Genomic DNA, 24,843 nt, shown 5'->3' on the forward strand with positions numbered 1-24,843 from the left:
CCAGATGGAAGAGATGCAGAGGGCAAGGTATGTGGGAAAGGGCGTGGAGCTTCCACTCTCCCCAATCCCCATGGTTCACCAACCTGGAAGCTCTCTGAACTCCATCCTTTAGGGGTTTTAAGGAGGCTTCATTACAAAGGCATGGTTGATTAACTCACTGACCACTGATGATTAATTCAACCTCCAGGGGCTCTCCCCTCCTCTGAGGTTGGGGGGTGGGACTGAAAGTTCCCACCTTCTAATCAGGTGGTTGCTCCCCTTACTACACAGCCCTAGGTACTTTCTAACAGTTACCTCATTAACACAACAAAAGACATTTATCACTCCTCACTTAGGAAATTTCAAGGGTTTTAGGAACTCTGCTGGAAGAGGAGACAAAGACTACTTATATATTTCTTATTATAAGTCACAATATCACACTTAACTAAGAGACTTTCCTAATATTCCCCTTGTCCAGCTTCCAATTTAAATGAGACTCCTTAGCACTATCAGCCTTAGACCAGGCAGAGACGTCCCTGCCCCCATCCTTCCCTTGAGAGGGTCTATCTCTAGCCCTGTTCCTGCCATGCCATTGCCCATGGAGTAAAGAATCTAGGGGAACAAGGGAGGTGTGTACACAGTCAAAGCCCTTGTCTCCCACCTTCCAGAACATATCTGGTACCCCCAAACTTAAAATGTACTGCCCAGCAGGCCCTGGGCCCACTACTAGGGCCTTGATGGGTCTCTTCTTTGGTTGACTTCCTGAGGACAGACCCCAGGGTGCTTGTGTGTGCACCCCTACCCTTGAAGGTAGGTCAAAGTACAGGTGTTTGTGAGACAGGGATGTGGGGAGGGTGGATGGAACATGGATATGAATGGGATGTGTATGAAAGGCCTCTTCCTGTTCTTACCTGTGGAGGTGACCCCACAAATATTAGTACACATTAAACTTACACAATGTATGTATCAACTATATCTCAATAAAGCTGGAAAAAAAAAACAACCCGAAAGAAATGAGCCTATTTTTTAGATTCTAAGGGGGTCAGCAAACTTCTTCTCACAGGGGTAGATTTTATGTTCCACAAGTCGTACAACTCTTCAGCTCTGCAGTTGTAGCATGAAAGCTGCCATAGCTAATACGAATGGGCATGGTTGAGTTGCAATAAAACTTTATTTAAGGGGCTTCACTGGTGGCGCAGTGGTTGAGAGTCCACCTGCCGATGCAGGGGACACGGGCTCGTGCCCCGGTCCGGGAAGATCCCACATGCCGCGGAGCGGCTGGGCCCGTGAGCCATGGCCGCTGAGCCTGCGCGTCCGGAGCCTGTGCTCCACAACGGGAGAGGCCACAACAGTGAGAGGCCCGCGTACCGCAAAAAAAACCAAAAAAAAACCCCAAAAAAACACAAAACTTTATTTAAAAAAACAGGTGGTGGGCTGGATTTGGGCCATGGGCTGTTTGCTGACCACTCCATTATCTGTTTCTCTTTTCTAGCCCTTACAGCATTCTGTCTCATGTTCTACAGTGATCTGCTTCCCTCTCTCATTTCTATTATGAGAAGTTTGGCTTCATGGCCGAATTTAGTGGCTATCCAAAGAGTATATCATATTACACACAGAAAAAGAATTAAAATCCAGGGTGGCCTTGTTGGTTTGACAAGCAGAGCACTACTGGTGCTAATACAGCATTTAACCCAAGGCCACATTTTGTTTTTAAAACAGGACTAGGCAACTCTGATTTACAGACTAGAGGTGGCATGTAAATGTCACCTGTAACTCTGCTAACCATGTGGTAAATTTGTGTCCTGATTTACCTTTAAAAATACATTCTCCTGGGACTTCCCTGGCGGTCCAGTGGTTAGGACTCCACGCTTCCATTGCAGGGGGTGCGGGTTGGATCCCTGGGCGGGGAAATAAGTTCCCGCATGCTGCGTGGTGCGGGCAAAAATTTAAAAAAAAATATATATATATATATATATATATATTCTCCTTATGCTAGTGTCTTAGCCACACTTTGGTTAATAAGCAGTTACTAAGTGTGTACTTCTGGAAATATAAAGACAAATAAGGCACAACCTTGCCCTCAAAAAGCTGACCCTTTCATGGAATAATTTGTATACTCCCTCAGGGAAGAGATTATGTGTGTTTGATGCCTCATACCTCCAGCACCTGAGACACAGCGCCCCCATACAGCAGGAGCTCACTAAATGATACTTCTATTACTGCCCTCTCAGAGAGGTGAAAAGGGTGACCCTGTGGAAATTCACCAGACCCCTAAGTTCTTGGCCAGTGAATTTCACTTCCTCTGCAGCAAAGACATTCAAACCATGAGTGATTTGTCCTTTTCATGTACTAAATCATTTTGATCAAAGAAGTGGTGGTGTAGCCAACCTCTTCTCTTCTCCACAAAGAACTTAAAGAGCCCTGTGTGAGGGAGAATACTAACTCAGGGATGCTTCCACTGTCAGTAACAATCTGCACTAACATGGCATGGTGATGGGGGAACTGGTTTATTTTGTGTTAGGGCATGTGCTTGTCACCCTGTGGCACTGTTGAGGTGCCCAACATTTACAGGGCATGCCCAGTAGCCAGCACTGCTTTTTTAAAAAATGTATTTATTTATTTTTTAATTTTTTGGCTGCACGGCATGTGGGATCTTAGTTCCCTGACCATGGATGGAACCTGCACCCCCTGCACCGGACGTGCAGAATCCTAACCACTGGACTGCCAGGGAAGTCACCAGCACTGCTTTTTGAAGAGCTCACTCTTCCCTCTACATCCTTGAGGCTCAATATGAGGTCCTCAGACCAACAATATCGTCATCACAGTATCACCTGGGAATTTGTTAGAAATACAGAATCTTGGCTCTATCTTAGATCTATGGAATCAAAATCCCCTGGGTGATCCTGATGCAATTCAAGTTGGAGAAGCACTGACGTGTAAGACCATATACCATTCAGCTCTCTATCCCTGAGCAAAGCAAGACAACACAGGCAATGAGGGTACAGTTGTTTCCATTAACATCAGCTTCTTGCTAAAACAGCAATTAAGGTGAAGAACATTGGTGTTCTTTCATCTAGAACTACAAGTAACAAAGTAATGCCCACTGCTACCAGTGCACTTTGCATGTAAAATCTCCTCCTTTACTAGAAAGCACTGACAAAGTCAATTCTGCATGGATTTACTTCCATGCCTTTGTCTTTATTGGCACTGCAATGCATTTACCTTCACTGCTGGTTGTGGCAGCATGCCCAGCTTCGCCACTCAAATGCCTACTGTAATACAGGATCACCAGCAACAAGATGCTGGAAACTGGCCAGTCTCCTAGACTTTCTTGTCACAAAGTTACTTGGATGGGCAAGGCACAGGAGGGGAATGGGTAACAACAGGATGTCCTAGCAGCCAGATATACAGAAACTGAGAGAATGAAGTTGAACAGAGGAAAAAAAAACCCAGACATGGTGAAAAACAATTTTGAACACTGGAATCAAGCCAAGTACTGTTGGGAAAAATCCTATCAGTGAGGAGTATACAACAACCAAGAATGTGTTGACAGACAAAAAAAAAACTGACTGGAAGAGCTGCAAACAGCTTCCAACTCTGCACATTGAATTGGCACCCACAATGTAGGTTGTGCAAAATCCACAAGTGAAGATCCGTTCATTCAATCAAAGAACTATTCATTGGGATCTATTATGATGAGTGCTGTATGCTGGGTTAGTCTTTTCAGAGATGCCTCAGGGCTTTCTGAAGCTTTCATTCTAACAGGAGAGAGATACAGATAAACTAATTACAGTAAAATAAGTGCTTTAGCAGGAATTTGTATTCTGATCATTGGGGGTGATGAGATGCATTGGAGAAGCTGAGGAAGGCTTAACAGAGGAGACAACTGAGATGGGTATTGAAGGATGAGTAAGAGTTTTCCAGGCAGAAATTAGTGGGAAGGCTATTCTCAAGAGGTCTGTGTGTGTGTGTCTGTGTGTCTGTGTATTCAGCATTGTGAAAGAATATGCATGCTGAGAAGTCATTTTGACTGGAGTATGAAATGAAGCTAAAAAAGAATTCTTGAGCCAGATTGTTAAAAAAATGACTGTCAGGCTAACTCTTTTGCAGTTAATCCTGTAAGCACCTAGGACTTATGGGAGGATTTTAAACAAAGGAACAACAGGATCAGGTATAAAATTAAACGTTGATAAAGATCATTTTACATAGATAACAGTAGTTGTCAGTAGCATCACCTAAGGATCAAAAAAAACCCAAAACCACCAAGGATAACAACAACAGTGATCATGGGGACTTTTTGTGAAACTTGAAGAGTTAGAAACAAGAGGGTAAAGGGAAAATGTATAATCAAATACGCCTCTCAAAGGGATATTGGATATTCCCGCATTCAAGCAGCTACTTTGTGCTAGCCACTCAATAGCTTTTCTTGAAGCAATAATAAAGGAAGCCTTGTTCATCATTGCAGCTGGCTAGATCTGCCCAATTTACTATTTCCCCAAACTCAATCACTACATTTTTCCCCTTTCCTACATTAAGGGCTATTGCAATTTGCATTTTATATTAGATTCAAAATTTCAAATTAAACTATGTCACTTATTTAAAACATTTACATTTTAATGCCAGTATGAATTTGGTACTGTCCATTACATTCAACTTTATTTCATTCTTTAAAGAACAGGAAAAAAAATCAGCACTTATAGAAGTTGCATCACTTGTAGAAGTTATGGAAGATGTATATATATATATATATATTTCCAAATGATTTAGCATTTGCTCTACTTTCTTCATTAAAATGCACATCCTAAATTATGTCCATTTTGTGCTTTTAAATGTTGGTCTTAAAACTTGCCAATAAAATGAAAGTAAATGTTCTTTTAAATGGGCTCTCAACCTCAAATCATTTAGACTTTTAATTGTCCTCATATGTTGAGTTTTTGAACGATAATTACAAAACAATATATGTGACTTGACTACCGAGCTCTTTGCTTTCGAAAGTTATGATTCAATTGTACACATTTTGTAGCTACCAAATCTCATGCTTTGGTAGTAGTATTGTTTTAATACAGTCGGTCATGAATAGCAATGATTACTCAATCTCTGAAGATTAAGGTAAGTGGTAAAGATTAAGGTAAGACATTTTCTTGAGTACAGAAAGAAACAGAAAATGAGAATATAATGATATCTCTTTAGAATTTATTGTAGTCTAAATATCACTTTAAGTGAAGTGGTCTTTCAAGAACAACCAGCAAAAATCTTATTTTGAAAGGCTTGTTGTTTCTGATGGCCTGGCCCCATAGGAAGTGTTCTCTAAATTTAATGGTGCTTTCAACGTATACACAGCATCACTGGTCTGTCTCTACCAGCTCCATATTTCAAAATACAAAAGTACTGGACTTCCAAGAAGAGAATGCACTCTCTTGGCATCTAAGTAGATCATGTGACTACCACAGCTACTCTTAATATGAAGCCAATCAACATAAATGTAATACATCTTTAGTCAAAGCAGCATACCCAAGGCCCTAAAGCTGTATGCTTTGATGTGCTGCAGTAAGAAAGCTAAGTCTTGACAGATTCGTAGCATCTTATACTTGTATAGACTGGTAGGCACCCAGGCCTATGTCATGCCCTCAAGAGAGAAACTTTGTATACTAAGTAACAAAATCAAATTTTGGAGATGAGAACCCCTGCATGCAAACTCTTTACAGGAATCCAAAGCCCCCATGGAACTCTCTTCAGATACTGTTGGTTCCTGTACAGATGGACTCTGCTATGTGCGTGGTGAACATAGCCATTAACTATTACTCACTCTCAGGATTTTAATAGAAGGATCACTATCTATATAAACATGGCTTTTTTCTCAACCCACTAGAGATTCTTGAACCCACCCACCAGTAACTATTCTGAAATAATCAAACTCCATCCACCCACAGCTAGCAGAGGAGTAACAAAGTGAAGTAGGCACGAGTGGCAATAAAAACGTTAGAAAAAGTGGTTCTTTCCAAAATAGTTAGAAGAAAACTTACAATGTTTCAATCTAAGGTAGTACCCAGGCAACAACGGGAAGTTTTCCATTCTTCTCTTTTCCACTCCCTCTTCCATTTCTCACCTTTTTTTCCTGATGGTAAAAAAATTAATGACCTTTAGAAGAAAGAGGTGAATATCTGAACGTATCAAACTTGGAGAAAGGAAATGATGCTGTATGAAGAACACCCAAGAGAATGAAACAGAAGAAATGGCAACAGATTTCTTCACCAATTGCCTGTTTAGTGAATTCCAACGTCAACATCTTTAAAGTATTTTTAGTGGAAGAAGAAAAATATATATGCACCATCCACCCCTGACTTAATGTAAGCCTCTGCATCTATAGCCAGAGATCCACAGAATAAACTATGGGGATATTCTGTCATCCAGTTTAATTACACCAGGCTTGGCAGGCAGTAAAACATTTGTAAATTCTCTGGAAAAGACTAAGCTATATGAATGAAATATAGAAGAATGAATATATTTTATTAGAATAGGCAACTGATGATTGGGAAAGAGACAAAATGAAAACATCCATTCAATAGTCAGAAATAATACTTTTTGTTTTGAGTTACAAAAGGTTTCCAGTTATAACTGTTTTTCAGTGTTTTCACAAATAGAGATAGAAGAATAAAGTATCTATTTTCTATTGAATCTCCCACACTAAAACCTACATTTGTGATGCACATAAGAATACCTCATTATAATTATTATTTTTTCTATTTATAAAATGTGAAAAAGAACCAAAAAATTTAAATATGCTGAATAATCCAAACTGTCATTGGAAATGCAAGAAAAAAAAGAAAGAAAACTGGTTATTCATTAAAATGCATAGTGGGAATATCATGTTTTGTCAGCTCTTTAACTCTTGAGGAGTTCTCAGTAATCATGTAAATCATCTTATTGCAATACTTAAAAAATTTCCCATGTTAGAGAATATTCAATTGTCAGTAACTTTTAAAATCATGTGAAGTTTAACTGGTATAAAGTAAAGAAAAACAGTGTCAATTGATTTTACTGACACGTGAGCTATCAACTATTGCTGAATATTTGTATAACTTTGTCCTTTACTAGATGAACCTAATAAAACGGGGTATGTTTGTCTATACCTAGAGCAGATATTCTCTTCCCATGGTGCTAATTAGTCAAACTTTAATTTGGAAGAAAGGGTTCATGTTGTAATACTTTTGATTTCTGTTACACATCATGTGAGTTATGTGCCGTGACACACTCAGTAACACCCACCGTTTATTGAACCCCTAATACATGTCAGGCCCTGTGATAAAATACTTTAACTGTATCATCTTATTTAAATCTTCACAATAGTATCATTAGGTATGGATGATTATTCTCTCTATGTTATAAAATATTTATTCATTTAACATTTTTTCACCAAATTTACACCTTTCTTGGTGCTTGGGATACCTCAGTGAAATAAACAAAGATCCCTGCTCTTGTGGAGCTAAAACTCTAGCAATAATCAATAAGCGTAATAAATAAATAACCTGGGAAAGGTGTTGCAAGGTAGGAGGTGCCTAAAAAAAATAAAAAAGTGGAGGTGAACAAGGAGTTCAGGAGTGTGGAGGTGGGGGTGTTGCCATTTTAGGGGGTGTGGTCACAGTAGGTCTCACGGAGATGACACATACATGCCAAAATGACACATAAATCCAAAGATGATGGAGGTGAGAAAGTCAGCCTTGAGCCTTCTGGGAAATGATGCTCCAGATCAAGAGAACAGCCAGTGCAAAGGTCCTAAGGTAAGAATTTACCTATCATGTTCAAAGAATAGCAAGTTGGGGGTGCAGGGAAATAAGAAATTGAGAAATGGCTGGATGAGTAGAGGAAGGGAAGTCAAAGAAGCAACATAAGACAGTATATCTAGGCCATTGTAAGTATTTTGCTTTTACTGTGCATAAAATCAGCAACCTTTGCAGTGCTTTGAGCAACAAAGTGATATGACCTGATGTCCAGTGTCAAAGGACAACTGTAGCTACTGTATGGATAGCAGGTTATAGACGGAAATGTCAGAGGCAGAGGCAATTAGGAGGAAAGAGATGAAGGAGGCTCTGACAAAGGCAATAGTAGTAGAGGTGGTGAGAAGTGGTTAAATTTTGGATATGTGTGAAGATAGTACCAACGGGGCTTGATGACACATCGGATGAGTTGTGCAAGAGAGGGAGAGGAATGATGGACGATTCCAAGATTTTTGGACTGAACAAATGAAGGGATGAAACCAACAACAGATGGGAAAACTGAGTAGAGTAGGTTTGGATGGGAAAAGAGAAATTCAGTTTTAGACAAGGTAAGTGACAAATGTCCAGTTAGACATATGTGTTTGGAGTTCAGGAGCGAGACCAAGATGGGGAAATAAATTTAAGAGGAGGTGACAGAAATGGCATTTATAGCCATGCAAGGGGATGAAATCACTAAGGGGTGAGTGGAGACTGAGAAGATGACCTAGAGTTGAACCAAGGACATTCCAATATGAAGAAGAGAAGAGATGAGACCAGCAAAGGAGACTGAAAAGGAGCAATGAAACAGAAGTTAAACCAAGAGATGGTGCTATTCTAAAAGCCAAGTGAAGAAAATGGACCAAGGAGAAGGAATGATCCATTTTACAAATGCTGCTCACAGATTAATTGAGATGAGGATGGAAAATTGACCATTGGCTATAGTGAGAAAACGAAGGAATGTTCTTAACTGCTATATTTTAACAATATAACACGTTAAAGTAATAATAAGGATTACCATTGATTGTGTGACTACTATTTGTCAAGCACTGCATTATATGATTTACAAATGTTATTTTTACCTTTCCCAATAATCCTAAAGGTAGGCATTCTTTTCTCTTTAGAGATCTGGAAACCAAAACTCCGAACCACTAAGTGACCTGTCAAATATTACACAGCTAATAAATGTTAAAGCCAAAATTGGAACTCAGGCTTGCCTTGATCCTAAAGTCAATTCTAGTATACCATGATATCTTCTGCAATCAGGAGAGGATATATTAATACTAGGAAGGAGAGTAAAAATGAAAATGCAATGGTTCTTTAAAAGCTTCTTCTTAGGACTTCCCTGGTGGTCCAGTGATTAGGACTTCACCCTTCCATTGCCGGGGGTGTGGGTTCAATCCCTGGTTGGGGAACTAGGATCCTGCATGCTGCGTGGTATGGCAAAAAGTAAAAAGAAAAAAGCAAGCTTCTTCTTAATGGAGACTTATATGTAGGCAAAAAATTGAAAGGAAGAAGAGCCACAAAGCTAAAAATTATGTTTTATCACCTTGTAATTTATAAAAACTACAGTAGCGGCCTAAATATATGTTCCAGTCTATTCTTGCTCTGCTCACCTTAAAAATTATTGTCAGACTGATGGTCTTAAAACATTGTTTTCTACATTATTGATGTAACCAAAACCTTTGGCTATAGGTTCTAAGCTCCCAGCTTGGCATTCTGGGTATTTTATTAACTGACCTGTTAGTTTAGTGCATGTGATGGGTCTATGTTCTGACCTGAGGGACGGGACAGACATTACCTTTACTATATAAATAACATTTCATCATGAACAAAACCTTTGCAATGCTAATGCCTTGTATCTACCAAGCTTGGCTAACTGTGTTATTTCATTAAACTCCTTTTTCTGCTATTATCTTGCTGAGACCAGGACACCTTGGGAGATCCTGCCTCTCTCCCCCGCTTCCTCCCTCCTTTCTTTGATAATTTTTTGAGTCGTTATTATGGCCAGGCAGTCTCCTAAGCACCAAAGATACGTGGTGAACCAGACAGATGAAGTCCTGTCCTCTCACCCTTATATTCAAGTGGGGAAGACACACAGAAGTTAAGTTTTTTAAAGTGGTAAATTTGATGAGAAAAAAGACATGGCCAGTCATGGCTTAGGAGCACATAATGTTCTTAGGAAAACAGTCTTTTCTGTGGTGGGGAACACTCAGCATTCAGAAATCAAAGTTATTTCAGTTAGCACTTGGAAGGCAAGTGAAGAGAAGAGTTGCTTAAGCTTGTGGCAGAAATACATCATAGGCAGGATTGCCAGGAGCCTCAGAGATCCTGGTTTAAGCTTATTATATTCAGTGGTCAGTGTCCTGGTCTATGTGGCTCTTGTTTGATTGCACACTGAGGTAAGAATTCACCACATTTTGTGCATTGCCCTAAGTTATCCCACACTTTAATATTCTCAATATAAAATTAGACTAGGTCTCATACAAATAAATTTATCCTTCAGTATTAAATAATTTCCAATTACCCTTTGAGATTCTCAAAATGGAAATTTGTGTATAGGTAAATACATATTTTGGGTGCTGTATTTCTCTCTTGGGGTGCTAGAGACAATTACAGTAGCTAAGTCTATTTAACATCTGTGACTTAACTAATGATTCCAGTTACGTTAAACTGGATTCTCAATTTTCTTAATATCCTCCAGGTTCCAAAATCTGGACTGAAGCCACATGATGAGGCTTTATCATATGTATTCTTTTTATATTTTTGTACTCATAGCCATAGTAACATTGAAACTAACAATAAAACTAATAAGATTGTGTTAGCAGCAGTTTCAGAACTAATAAAGGATGAGTTTAGATCTACTAGGATTTGAAGCTCTGATTCTAGGAAATTGGGAGAGTCCAAGGAAGATACTCAGAGCAATAACCCACACCTTCTCTGATTACGATCTTAAGAAATTAAAGCTAATTTTACCTTGGAAACAGGAAATAGTAATTCCTTTTTTTTTTTTTTACTTACAAGTATAGATGAGGTTAAATAAATTCTGATGCACAGTCTGTTCCAATAGGCATCACTCATCTCCAATACCACCTACATAATCTCTTGCGTAGGAAATTTAACATGACTTACCTACTTTAAGGGATGGGACACTCTGTGCGGCAAAGCTGAAATCAATTTACTCAAGTCTATGAGGATAAAAGAAAAGTGTGCTGGGCACAAATAGCATGACGCAAACAGTAAAAACAGAACCACTTATGAGCCTGAAGATGTGAAGTTATATTGAATGAAAAAATACAAAGTGAGTATATAGAGATGTTGAAATCTCTTTAATAAGCTTAATAATATGTATTTGAAAAAATAAAACATATACATCCATAAACACAAGGGGAGTAATGTGATAGAAAAGGAATAGTATCTTCATTGAGTTCTCGGTTTTTTAAAAATACCATAAACTTTTTTTAATACAAAAGTCATTCCAGGACCAGAGAAGGAATGGTTCAAATATTTTAGAGTAGGCCCAGTAGTGGTGCTATGAACTACATTTTTTTTAAAAAAAACAAATCTTTTAAAATACTTAGTAGCATGCATCTTTAATTGCTTTGGTAATGAGTAACTTCCTCTTTCTAGCCTAGTGCTTGCATTTAACATCGAGAAGTTAGATAATCTGCAAGTACTTGCTGAACTGAATTGAGCTGACCATCTAGTCAAATGTCAGGTCAAGTGAGGGGAAAAATAGTCAAAGTGATTGTTTATTAAAGTGAACATAAGTTAATGAATAATTATTTCAGTTATAGTAGAGAGATTTTATATATCTGCAAGGAGGCAGACTAAGTTCATTCCTATTCAAATTTTCTACAATTTGATGAATGGTTGCCCCTTTAGACACAGCCACTGGTTTTAAAAAATTACTGGAACAATTGGTCTCACCGTATTTAACTTGATTGAATACATTTATAGGAAATAAAAAACAGAAGGTGCTCCTATCACCTCACTAGGGCTGAAGAAAGCATTAAAAAATCTAAAGGAATGGTACTACTCCCTTCACATTAAGGAAAGAAATTAATAATTTTCAATAATATAAAAATGAATAGTGTTATATGAAACTATTCCTTTCAGTGAAAATTGAACTCTATTTTGAATATGATTTCAAATACATCATATTCAAAATTAGCACCCCCCCCCCGCCCCCACTAGTCCAAAATCACAGACTGACTAACGCTAATGAACCACTGCTTTCACTCCTGTTCTGTGCCAGTAAAACTAAGTTCAACTCATTCCACTACCACTCAGTTCATCGAGTCTTGCCTTCTGCCAACTTTCAGAGTCTCTCTTAAGCCTTGTCCAATACAACCCAAACAGCTGTCTTATTATCTTTGGAATTCAGAGAACTCGGCCCTACACTACTCTGCTCCATTTTCTTGCCCTCTCCTTGACCTCTCACCAACTCCTCCCCTTAACTTTAGAATCAAGCACATAAACCACTGAAGAAAAATCGGTCCTATGTAAACACTCTGGGCCTCGATTTTTGACTCCTTCCTTTCTCCCTATGGAAATCCAGGGCACAGAGGAGATGCTCATTAAATACTGATGGTCTGATAACTTACAACAGGAGTGATTACAATATGGATTCAAGAACATTCCTCAGAAAACCGCATTCTCTGAAACTTTATGCAGAGCAAGGCCTTGTACTCAAAAATATTTAGTGTCTTTACCCCTTTAAACAAATATTTAAGGTTTCCCATTATTTCCTAAGTAATTTCCTAAGGACTCATTGCAGCACGCTTCAAGGGGCAAAGGAATAAAATGTCTTGGTAAGAGCTTCCAAATTCCTTCCATTCCCCTCTTCATGGCCTAGGTACCCATTCGGTAGCTGACAGCTCACGGCTGAGTCCTTCACTGGGTACTGCCCTCAGGAGCTGCAGGAAAACTGTCTTGTAAAAGATTACACCCGCTTCCAATGGGCAGCCCATAGCCAGTGACTGCCTGATGTGGGAATAGAAAATTCCTACCCTTGACTCAATTTCAGACAATTTTGAAGGACCCATAGGATCTGCTAAGGGCAGAGTTGCAAGCACGCTGCCATCAATTTCAGAAGCAACTAAACCTTCTCTTTCCAGGGAACCCAACAGAACACGTGTGTCTTCCCCACTAGCCCATACGCTTTTGAAGGCAAGAACTCTATTTAGCATCTTCAGCCCATGCTAAGCACGATCCTTACAATAGCCAGGGGCCCTGAAATAGTATTTCTTATTCATTTACATGAAGGAGTTAATCAAATAAAATGCAAATTGTAAGGAGCAATTCTGCTAATTTAATAGGATTGAAGGACACTGGTTACCAAGGGCTAGCATAAGCCATACTTCCTGCACAAAAATCATCTGAGACATGGCTGTGGCAGCACCAGAATTTCAGCATAGGAAGATCTTAACCTGTGTCACTGTGGCTGAAAGGGGCTTCAAACTCAAAAGGGGAAGCTGAAATGGCAGGGCACTTTGGAGAATATTGAGAAAGCATCCAATGTCCATAGTAAGATAGGGTACGAAGGGGAAGGAAATACTGACAGAGATTGCACGTGTTATGCTGAAGCCCTCCTCAGGCAGACTCTAGTGCTCCCACTGACCTCAAAATTCTTTAAATTTATAAATGCCTGTGCTCTATTCCACCACTGAATCAGAATCTTCAGAGCTAAGGGGGTGAGTTTTGACAACAGCTAGATTATGTTACTTTTTATTTTAGCTGAATTCTAATGATCAAGCACATAATATTTAGCTTGTGCCTAAGTAAACTGCATTCCTTTTCATTTTACCTTCAATGTTTGGCCATTTCCCAACTTACTAAAATTTCCAATATGAAGTGATCAGAAAAAGTATGGAAAAAACAATCCCTACTGGTTTCTTTTCTTCTGCTTATTAGAAATGTAGAGGTATTTGATGAGAGAGAGAATGCAAACTCAGCTAAAACGAGGGTTTTTTTGTTTTAGGAGGCTCACTTTTGATTTCCATCTATAATTCCAAAGTTTTATATTTATTGGTAGTTAACGAAACAGTTCACACATGCTAGGGATAGATCCTATTTTCTTATTATTGAAAGTATATTATATTCTAAAGCAATATTCTTTTTCCATGGGATCTTAATATAAAGTCATTTTGGAATTTATATTTCTACCTTGCCATTAAATTATATATAACACTTTCCTTTATCCTTTTCTGCCCAGCTGCCTTCTCCAACTTCCCCTTCCTCCCAAACGGATTGACCCTTTTGGGTCACTTTCCTGTTGCCGTCATTGTAAAGAAAGAAACTTTAAACATTCTCATTGAAGAGTTACATTTAAACCACAGCATTTTTGTTAGGGTGGGTGGCAACTTTCTAACACTACTAAGCAAAGATAGTTTGAACAGGTAAGCCCCATTATAGAATGTTGCCTTCTGTGGTAATTTTAAACTTCGGCCTCTGTATTTATCAAGCAGTGCCAACAGTGGTTTAGTCTTAGGAGGAAAGAAGCAAGGAAATGAAGAGAGCCCAGGAGAGCAGAGGTTCAACATGAAGATGTTTGGAATGAAGATGGAATTCAGGAGGAGTCCTTGGGAAATTCACAAAACTGGGAATCAAAGGTACCCTGGAGATACAGACTCTTAAACTGTTCCTCTTCTTCCTAAAGTATAAATTTGAGTAGGTCATAAAATGTTATATTTTCCTTATGCTCATGAAACCTCGATCCATCAGCTCCTGACTGCCACACCTGGGGACTTTGGGCTCCTGCCTTATCTTCTTACATTCTGCATCGCACACCGCATTCCCTGAGGAAAGTAGAATCGGCTCCTGCTTACAACAACTTTGTTCTTGATCTTCCCTCTACCTGGAATGTGATATCTTCTCCACACCAATGGGAACCCTTCAAAGTCTAACGCCAACCTTACCTCCTTTAACAAGCCTCTTGTAATCCCCCCAAGTGCGTGTGTTCTGACCCTTTCCCGAGCCTGTACCACACTTGACACCTCTCTTAGAAGTATACACAGTAGACAACCTTGAATTATAGTTATGTAGGATTTTGTTTATCACCTCTACCCCTGACTAACCTTATTTGGGCCCAGACATATGACATCACTCATTCCTATATCGTTCGTTGCAGGCCCTCTTATAGCGTTCTGCACACAGAAGGTGCTCAAATATCTATAGTAGGAGTGGTATGAAGGAAGGGGGAAGGGAAGGCTGGAGAAGGAAGTGATGGAGGGAAGGAAGGAAGGAAGGAAGGAAGAAAGGAAGGAAGAAAGGAAGGAAGGAAGGAAGGGAAGGAGGGAGGTAAGGAAGAAGGGAGGGAGGAAATTAGGAAGGAAGGGTCAGCCATTTCTTCTCCTTCTATTTGTAGGTTACAAACTACTTAATATTAACCATCACTCCCTTATTACTCAACTTCTTTTACTTTCCTCAATCCGCAGTTTTTGTCTCAGTTTACAATGCAACGTGAGTTTGGGAGAACACTGATCTAAAATGGATCTGCTGTCACTAAATGCTTTAGCATTCATCCATGTAACACTGATGTACTGATGACCTACTATATGCCATGTACAGCACTGGGCCCTGGAAATATGAAACAGACAGACCCCAGCCTCCTGGAGTTAAGCTAAGCCCTTCCCTCATGGTGAGGATCGCACAGAGCGGCTTGCTCTGTGACTGTGCTATTACGGGCCCTGGAGGAGAACCCCGACAAGACAAGGGAAAGCAGCAGAGTCCAAACCCCCTGGAGACCCCTTGAATGCATTTACTCTGCACACTGTGGAGCTGGGAGCCTCTTGAGTACCATTCAGAAGTTCTGTCATGTTGAGAACAATTAGGGGCTTTAACAGGGGTATTCAAAAGCCAAGCACTGAGAGCCACCAGATTCATTTGTTACATTCAAATTTTCTCCCCTGGCCATGCGAAGCTTTGTTTACACAAAATACTTGATACCATTCTAAGTTTCTCAGTTTTCCATTTTTACTGCTGTGTTTAGCTCCCCTGCCTGTATTCCTTCTGAAATAAAGTTGATGGAGAGGCTGGGAACATTGCAGTATATTCATAGCCAGTATCATGTCTTCAAACAAGTAGGATGGGTGGCTGGAAGGCACTGCAAGATCCAACCTGAATAAAAGTATGTCTTCCACAGCCCCCTCCCCACCTTATCATCTAAAATGCAGTCTATTGAAGCCATTTTTTCTGGGTTGGAAAAAAATTAATGGCATATTCTCTCCAAATGTCACTATTATAATAACGAAGGGGAGAAGCGTATTATTCCAAACTTTTCCCTCTAGCATAGGAGTCACATGTTAAACATCTTGACAAATATCACACACACACACACACACACCCCTGTATCTCCTTCCCTTAGTAGCTGTGTGGTGGTAACTTGGCAAACTTGATAAAAATAATACTGTCTTCATTATTCCCAAGGTGGTTCATTATGGTCTATGGAAGCAGAGGGACCCTGTCGATGAAGAAATGAAGTAAGAAATTCCATCTCTTCAAAGTAAGATAAAATGTGGCTAAAAGATATTTTGATAAGACCCCTCGGTGGAGGACTTTGAAAACCAGAAGGCAACATGCAGTACTGAAAGAATGATGGCAGTCCTAAATGCCAGGGATGTCCAGAGCAGATGTGCAGGAGAGTCAGAAAAAGGAGGGGCTCCAAAGAAGAGCAGTTCCCTGCTAATAAGAAAGAGGATAGTATGGAAAAGGCAAGGAGGCCCCACCAGTGACATATTTTCTCAACTCTTTCTGTATTGTGTTTCTAGAGATCGAATGAGGTCAAGAATGGCAGACCATGCATAAAGTCCACAAATTCTGAGAGGGGGCGCCATGTGAGTAATTAACAAGTCAATAAAGTGAGCTAAAAGATTAGATGCACTAAAATTAGCCTCAACAAGAACAACTACTTTTCTTATGCCACACACTACTAAAAAAAATTCATATGCCAGGACATACTGTTATGAAATTAAAATACTCAATTGAAGGCTTGTGTCATATCAAGAATCTGGAATCATGCATCATGGGAGAGCCAAAGAATTGTGAGACCTTGGAAACTTAATTTCATTCCTCTGGTTCAAAATTTCCTTTTGGCTAAAATGATATAATGGGGCATCCTTTATTCCTACACTGTATATAATTTCATTAGATTCTTACGAAGCCATAGGAATCACCTCTGGCTATATTTATAATCATTCATTTTCATTTTGACTGAAATAAAGATTATTTTAATGCAAAATTTTTGTAATAGTAGACAATTTTACATTATAATAGATGAACACTAAAATTTGAATGTGAATTTACGTGTGTTGGAACTTTAAATGTATGTTTTTTTAGGAAATTAGATACTCCAAGTCCATCCATCCAAAAATCCAACTCCTTTGATCCACATTCCACCACCATGTTCATCTTCCTTTCTTTTTGTATGTAAGATAAACATAATTCATGTGCATATGCAATGCAAGTATTTTGGCTCTAGACATATATGCTTTTTATTTACTAGGGCCACAGGAATTATTCCAAGGGATCTAGAATTGTCATAGATACCAATCTTCCTATGTAGATAAATATATTTCAAAGATATAAGTAGGCCCTGTTGTGACTATACATAAATTCACTTTTTAAAGACATTATATTGAGAATAATTTATTGTTGTTATTATTATGCATTTTCTCAATCAACTGATACTGAAAGTACAACTATGATTAAGTGGTCTTCCAATTTTTTGCAATTAAAAAGGCGAACTTTATACCAGAAAATGATGAAGATCATTATACTAAGTCACAGCTGTATTACATGTAAACATTGACAGGGTAAGAACCTACCAATTAACTCACTTTGATCAGGCCATGAGAAAATAAACCACTATGAATAATTTTATGATTATTCATACAGTGATTTATTATAATTATAATTCACATAAAGTATAAGCTACATAATTAACAAACATATTGAAAAGAGTGAAAGTCTATAATTATATGATCACAATTCACAGTCCATTTCATTTTTTTTTTTTTTTGAGTTCAAACTCCACACACAATTTCCTGACTTAGGAAGTATTACAAAATACAATCTAATTTTACTCGTAAATATATATTCTTAGACATATCTCTTGTATGAACAAAATAGCTCATTTAGTGCCATTTACTGTATTTTATATATATATATATGAACATGGTAACTATAACATACCCTTGGAATAGCTTGTCATGAAAATGATTACTTTTAATGCTGTAATACGAAAACAGGAAAGAGCAGATTTTCAGGAGAAAAATATTAAAGTGCTTTGCTTTTTCCCTCTGCTTTATTCACAGTTCGCTGCCTGGCAATTTCAGATGGTGTGATAGGAAAGCAACACCAAGTCGGTCAGTCACCCCTTGTGTAAAGCTAACAGCCTTAGGAGACTTCGAGTTTTGGCACCTGTATATTGTTTCTACACAGGGGAACCAAAAAAGCATGTCAGTTAAGGATCTTTCATTATAAGTCAATGGCCAGGGGAAGCAACAAGGGTATATCCTTCCTTTGAGCCATGTGGTTGGCCTGTAATGGAATGCTCTCTGCACTGGGAGATACTCCAGGGTAGCATTCTCTGGGTGAAAATTAAAAGCATATTGGTAAGGTGATTAGCAGAATCTGTCAAATAAACAAGCCTGTCTACAATATTATAATATTCCTTTGTAAATCTGCTTGAGCAAATCTGAAGGGTTTCCAGAAGACATAAGAAATATGCATTTTTAAAATATAGGAAACCAAGAAAATGCTTGTTATTTATAGGCATCAATGAAGTCGGATAAACAGGCATGATCAAATTCATCTGAAAAAAATATTGGGGATCCTTAATGCAAAAATCAAGACGCTGGAAAGTTAGGAAAAGGAGGTTGCTCTATAGCAGGAAAGTTCCTTAAGTGCATGTATATTTATTTTTATTTACAGGGTTAATTTTCTACTTTCCAACTCTACCTTGACCAAAAACATAAAAACTTACTCTTTAACCTGATTATCGCCACTTAAAAACATATATGGAAGGTCATATCACTAACAATGCCCTATTTTCATATATGTAAATATATTTATGTTAAGATACACAAACATTGAAGAAATGCGGTGTTAGTAGTGACACATGGGAGATTGCCTCCCCCTAAAGAACATTAGTAATTATTGCAACTAGCAAATTCCAGAACAGAACTATTACCGTTATATTCTTATGTCCTCTATTATGCTTAGTATTCAAACGCATTATGCTTTTGTTAATAAAGTGATACATGACAGTAGCCTTTTGGTCAATTGACCCAATTTAAGTAGTAGCATCAAGTTCGTTGGTGAACCTTGATTTATTCTTGGTACCAAAAACAAAAACACCTAAGTACTCAGGAGCATTAACAACAACAACAACCAAAGCAATCAGCTTAAAACACTCTCACACAAAACCCTTGGTTACCATTCTTTGAATGATTTTCAAAAGCAACTTTTTTTTTTGTTACTCAAGACAACTATATTCCCCTATGAGTACTGCAGAAAACAATTGAGTACTGAGTGAAAGTTAGCAACCAAAGCGTTTAATTTGTCTGTATTATCTACTCACTGAACGATGTTACCTACCAGATAACTGTAATTGATACAAGAAAGCGCCTATAAAGATTTACAATAAGGGCGTGAGAAAAAATGCACTGTTAAATTCATATGACTTTGGGGAACCCTTAATAATAATAATTCCATATATCTCTAAGGCACGGCATGATGGTAAGCACTTAGACACACGTCTTGTTTCTTTAGTGCAATATGTAACTATTCTATTGTTTTTAAATTATTAAATGACTAAATGAGGGAAAATGCCGGGTCAGAAGTCCCAAGGCTAGTAAATGACGGAGCCTGAAGTGCAACTCAAGGCCTCTCACGCAGCACCGAATCCTCTAATACCTGGATGTCTCAGAGAGCTGAGCTCTTTCCTCGTTGAGATTCCTGAGACAACTAATGGAAAAAGGATTGGAATTTAATAATAAAAATGCTGACATGGCCTGATCTATAGCTGCCCAAACGGTGCCATTATAATTATGCTTTATAAATTGAGCATTACCAGAAAACTTGCTACTTTTAAATATTATTAATCAACACTTGGGTGCTTCCGTTGCCACAAATTATAGAGTAGTCTGCTTTATCAAAACATGTGACTTGCCAAACACCAGATTTTATCTGTTTTAAGACAAAGTATATCCCAAACATTCAATATATATATTAAACAGACTAAAAGATTCTGAAATAGAAATCTTAAACCTAAAAGTTCAGTTGTTTTTAAAAATGTTTTATCTGTCATTTTAACAATAATATGATTTGTTCACATGCATTGCAAATGTAATACACATTCATTTTAAATTTGTTCTCTAAATTTAGCTGATTACTTATCAGCTAAATCTCCTGACTTTGCTGAAGCAACTGGTCAGGAAACAAAATTAGTGCTTTCTATATTTATAAATGATATTTCTTCTATTTTTGAATACTTTCTAATCTAATTACATACCCTGGGCTGACAAAATGGCAATAAGATAGAGAAATAGATATTATATTTTAAATTATTCACTGCCTTCATGTTTAAATGCTTTCCTAATAAAAGCAAAGCTTTCTATTATTGATTTGTGAGTTACTTAAGAAAAATGCCGTAACCTGCCTTGGTTACATAATCCTCATCCAAAAGAAAGTAACAGGTTATAAAGTACCATTAAAATGATTGAAACTATCTTTCCTTATGTGAACATATGCAGTCTTCAAGTAAAAGGATAGCAATTTCATGCGTGTATGTATGTTTCACAGCCAGTGTCGTTTTTTAAGACTTCTTTTCCTTTCTAGTATTATTTCCATCTACTACTGAGCTTCTAAAACCTCTAGAATATGCCGTTTGGTAACATATGTGGATTATGTCAGAAAACAACTGAGGAAGTCATTTACAGAATATTAAAATAAGGCGTACAGGAAGACTCATTGCAGACTGTATTTCTGCACATAGTTGGAGACTAACATCCTGGAAGCAGCCGTAGTGTTACCCTGACCCCTGAAGGAAGGAATCAGGAGTTAACTTCACATGCAGTTTCCTACACAATGTGAACACCAAACCTCCAAATCCACTGGCACAATTTATCAATGTTTGGGCATGTCCTGCAGAAATAAGAAAGTCATCTCAAATATCAGAGCTCAAAATTTCATTCCACCATTCCACCATTCTGATTTGGGGTAAGCAGATCTTTCCAAAGTTACTTAGTGGATGTCTACATCTTGCACCGACTCCATTGGAAAACCAGAAAGAATTATCTCATCTCTATGATAGAAAAGTCATTTAGCCTTTCTTTTTTTTTTTTTGTAGAATAAATGTAAAGGGAAATAGCACAACTAGATGATAAGGTGATTTAATTCAACAGGGTTAGGATTTCAGCAGTTTCATTTTGAGGGAATATATAATCTACTGAGGGAAAAACAGATCCTAAAACAACAGAAGGCCGAAAGGAGATGATGTGCCTCTTCTTTTAAAGAAAATCATGGCTCCAAATAAAACATCAGGGAAATTGACATTTTATTCTGCAGTATTCCTCTGTACCCTGAGCAAAGCACATTTCTCGTCTCATGGTAAAACTCACAGGCGGCTGCAACATGTCCTTTAAGCCATGCAATAAGTAAAACTTGAAAAAGGATTGCTCTTTTTTCCCCTGGGATTTGTATTAATAATGAATTCGTTGCCATTTATTTCTTTAATTTAACAGGATAACATTACCTCTGAAGGTTTTTACTTCTCTTTTCCCAGAGGGTTAAAATGGCCCAGAAAGAGGCTGTCAAAGCAGAGATAAAGGTACAAAACACTCATTTCTGACACACTGTGGAAGCAATCATTTTTATTGAGGGAACCACCAGACTGAAATCTGCATCAAGCTCTACCAGGAAAAATACAAGAGAGGATCTCAAATAGTCATTCCATTCACAGTCTTCATTTCAATGGATTTAACTTTCTACTCGCTTAGGGTCATGTATTTCAATCATAGGGTACAGAACTATGACCTTGGCTGGGATCATCAGCCCCAATTACTCAATGGGGCACTTGTGAAACATTGCGGACTCAATTTGACTCTCCACGGGTGTGGCTAAAATTGCTCCTGCCTGGCCCTAAAGCTTACATGATCTGCTGTCCCCCAGAAACTCACTATGAGAAAACTCATGCTAAATTCGCCACAGAGATCAGGGTTTACAGGACCCTTGGAGCTAATCTCTGTCTGTCTTCCTCCCCTTCCTCCTCCTCCTCCTCCTCCCCGTCCTCCTCCTCCGTTAGCTGTTACAAGCCTTCAAAAGTTAACAGGGGTGATGAAGCCTCTATACAATCATTTCATCTCACTATCGTTGACTGAAGCTCGCTGATGTAATGAAGTTACATAATCACCGATTATGCACGACTTCCATCCATCTTCCTTCATATCCACATATCTTCTCCCCTCCCCTTCAGATCAATCTACCAGGTGAGATTTATAACACATGTAAATGCTCCATTCTCTCATCATTGGAACTGAATATGGGACTTTAGCATTGCAGTACAGTGCACTGAACCACGTCATCAATATTGATTTTTTAAATCCTGTTTCCCAGGCAGAATATGCTTAAGCATCCTTCATGCTCTTGTCTCTAACTTTTTACCGAAAGGGTAAAATAGATGTAACAGATAGAACACATCCTCAACTTAAGGTTAAGGGAAGTGTGTAACTGCCTGCATTTCCAAAGCTGGCTGCACTGCAATAAAAGGATGGTCTCTGCTTCCAGACCTTCGACTCCCCTGCACGTGGGTCGCAGCCTCAGCTATACAGGATATTGGGTAAATAATTATATTATTGGACAAACTGAACTTAAGAAAGAAAGCATTATGGTGATACTGAAAATAATATTGCACCATTCTCTATTTTAGTCATCGTTTTCAGCTTTTTCTTTTCTTTTTTAATTCTGAATGATAATCCAGTAGATAAAAAAGTAGCCTAGGGTACTTAATAATCTCCAATAATCACAACCTAGAGAACAATTAACAATGATTATCACCTTAAAGTTTAAGAACTTGACAAGTGGGATGTCCCTGGTCCCATTGCGGCTGTGAAATGCAGCAGAATGCTGCACTGAGTTGAAAACATATTTCTTTTAATGAATAAAGAGTGGCTCGTTTCATTTTAAATAGGGCTCTTCAGTAAGTGTCCTTTCACGGCTGCTACCCCTTCCAGAACACAAGAGCCACAAATATTGCATCCAAACAAAGAGTGTCTACCCAGAATTAATTCAAGACACTCTCCCATATCAAAATAATTGGAGGGGGAGTGATGCTTTGATTTATTTTCAATTACACTCAGAATACAGTCCCACATACACACACACACACACACACACGCACACACACCAACACACCCAACTGCAGTTATTCCATTCAGTGCCAATAACGGCCACATCACAGCCATCTAGGCGATGCAGCAATCATCCAAGTCACCCATTCCATTACGAACGCCCAAGTTTGCTCACGCCACTGATGGGTTTGCATATATAAAATGACCTTACCCACAAGAGTCTTCCAAATTATTCTCCTCTGGATATCAGTCAGTAAGGTAACTGCTGGTCATCACAATGCGTATTCAGAAAAATCCACGTTTTACTCCTGTGCTCTTTTTCTTGTTTTTGCTAGCAATTAATATCGTGAACAAGATACCCATTCACAAATGCCAAGTTCACCATAAAAGCAGATAATTCCATACAGCTCTTCCCTACAAGACTGCCTCCAGTTAGTTCTCAAAGTGCCCGATTGTTCGGTGAAGATACAATCCAGGTGCAGAGCAGGGGAAAAAAAAGAAAACTGGGAGAAAAAAGAAGAGGCAGATAGAAAAGGAGAGACTGATAGAGGAGAGGGCAGAAAAAAAGGGAAGAAATTTTTTAAAAACAAGGAAAGAAAAGGCCGGTAAGTGAGGAAGTCTGTGAGCTCTACGACAAGAATCGGAGTCTTGCCTTTGGCAAATCTTCTGTATCCATGTAGCCTTTCAGATCCCCTTGGTCCCCAAGTAAAATTTCCAGATCCGGGATGCAGCCATAAGAAAGAATCCTATGTATATTTCACAAGTATCCCGCAATAACAGATCCAACGGGGCTTTCCTTGTACAGTACTGCTATGTGAAAGCACACAACCCCTGCTGTTTGGGAAGGTGTCTCCTGGGTCCTAGCTCTCTTCAGCAGCCCCCAAAAATGATTTTTCAAAAAAGAGTGGGGGGAAAAAAGCAGCTTTGCGTTTGCCTTGAATGATGCTAATCCTGAGCGAAAACGACAAGGAAACCACGACTAGCACGAGATCTTGATTAATAGCCACAATCCACTCAAAATATCCCAGGGAAGAAGGAGCGAAAACAAGAAAGAGAAACTGCAATGCATAAATGATTCCAGTGTTTCTACAAGATCGGTTCATTTGATTGAATGCATTCTCTGGTTTGCTGCAAGTCATAAAGAGGATAGTGTTACTGCCACCCAATGGATATTTTAGTACTAGCCAATCCACAGAACGCCACCGCTTTGCGAGTTTTAGTTTTCAAAGACTTAAGAGAGAGGAGTGTAGCCTGGGAATCTTTGGAAAAGGACCCTGTGAGGCCTCGAATAACGAGAATCTGTCCTTCCAGGCAAAAGTGGACCAGCAACTGGGGACGCTTCACCCAGTCCAGCGTTAGCCACCTTAGAATTACGGTTCCATTTCTATAGGAGGCAGAAAGGTAGAGAGAGTGATGCCTAAACTGACATGCTCATAATAACCTCCTTTTCATCACTTCTCTTTAGAGCTGATTTGTTATTGCGAGCGACCTCTCTCTCACTCTCCCTCACACTCACTGTCGCACACTCACACTCACACTCACACACACACACACACACACCCCCCCCCATACACGACCATTCTCTAAATCACTTTAAGCCGGATTTCAAACGGGAGCCTGGTGCGAAGCGGTTGCTCCAAACCTCCGGCGGCACGGTGATAATTGTTTCTAAACGGCAGTTTTGCAAAGTGCTTCTGCCGGTATTGGTATGTAAATTGTGAGTGCAGGAGGCAGTACTCTCCACCCTGCCGTTCTTTCTG

At 38.8% G+C, this 24,843-nt stretch overlaps 1 protein-coding gene across 1 annotated transcript in view; it reads right to left on the reverse strand.

Moving 5' to 3' along the window:
* The window catches only part of IL1RAPL1 (interleukin 1 receptor accessory protein like 1), a 1,328,695-nt gene extending 1,304,678 nt beyond the window's left edge, over positions 1 to 24,017 (reverse strand). Inside the window, exon 1 of the mRNA XM_030845253.2 lies at positions 23,295 to 24,017. The gene's annotated coding sequence lies outside the window, so the exon portion shown is untranslated. The remainder of the gene's footprint in view (positions 1 to 23,294) is intronic.
* Between the last annotated feature and the right edge of the window lie 826 nt (positions 24,018 to 24,843).

Source organism: Globicephala melas, chromosome X, assembly GCF_963455315.2.
Source record: "Globicephala melas chromosome X, mGloMel1.2, whole genome shotgun sequence".
NCBI classification, from domain to species: domain Eukaryota; kingdom Metazoa; phylum Chordata; class Mammalia; order Artiodactyla; family Delphinidae; genus Globicephala; species Globicephala melas.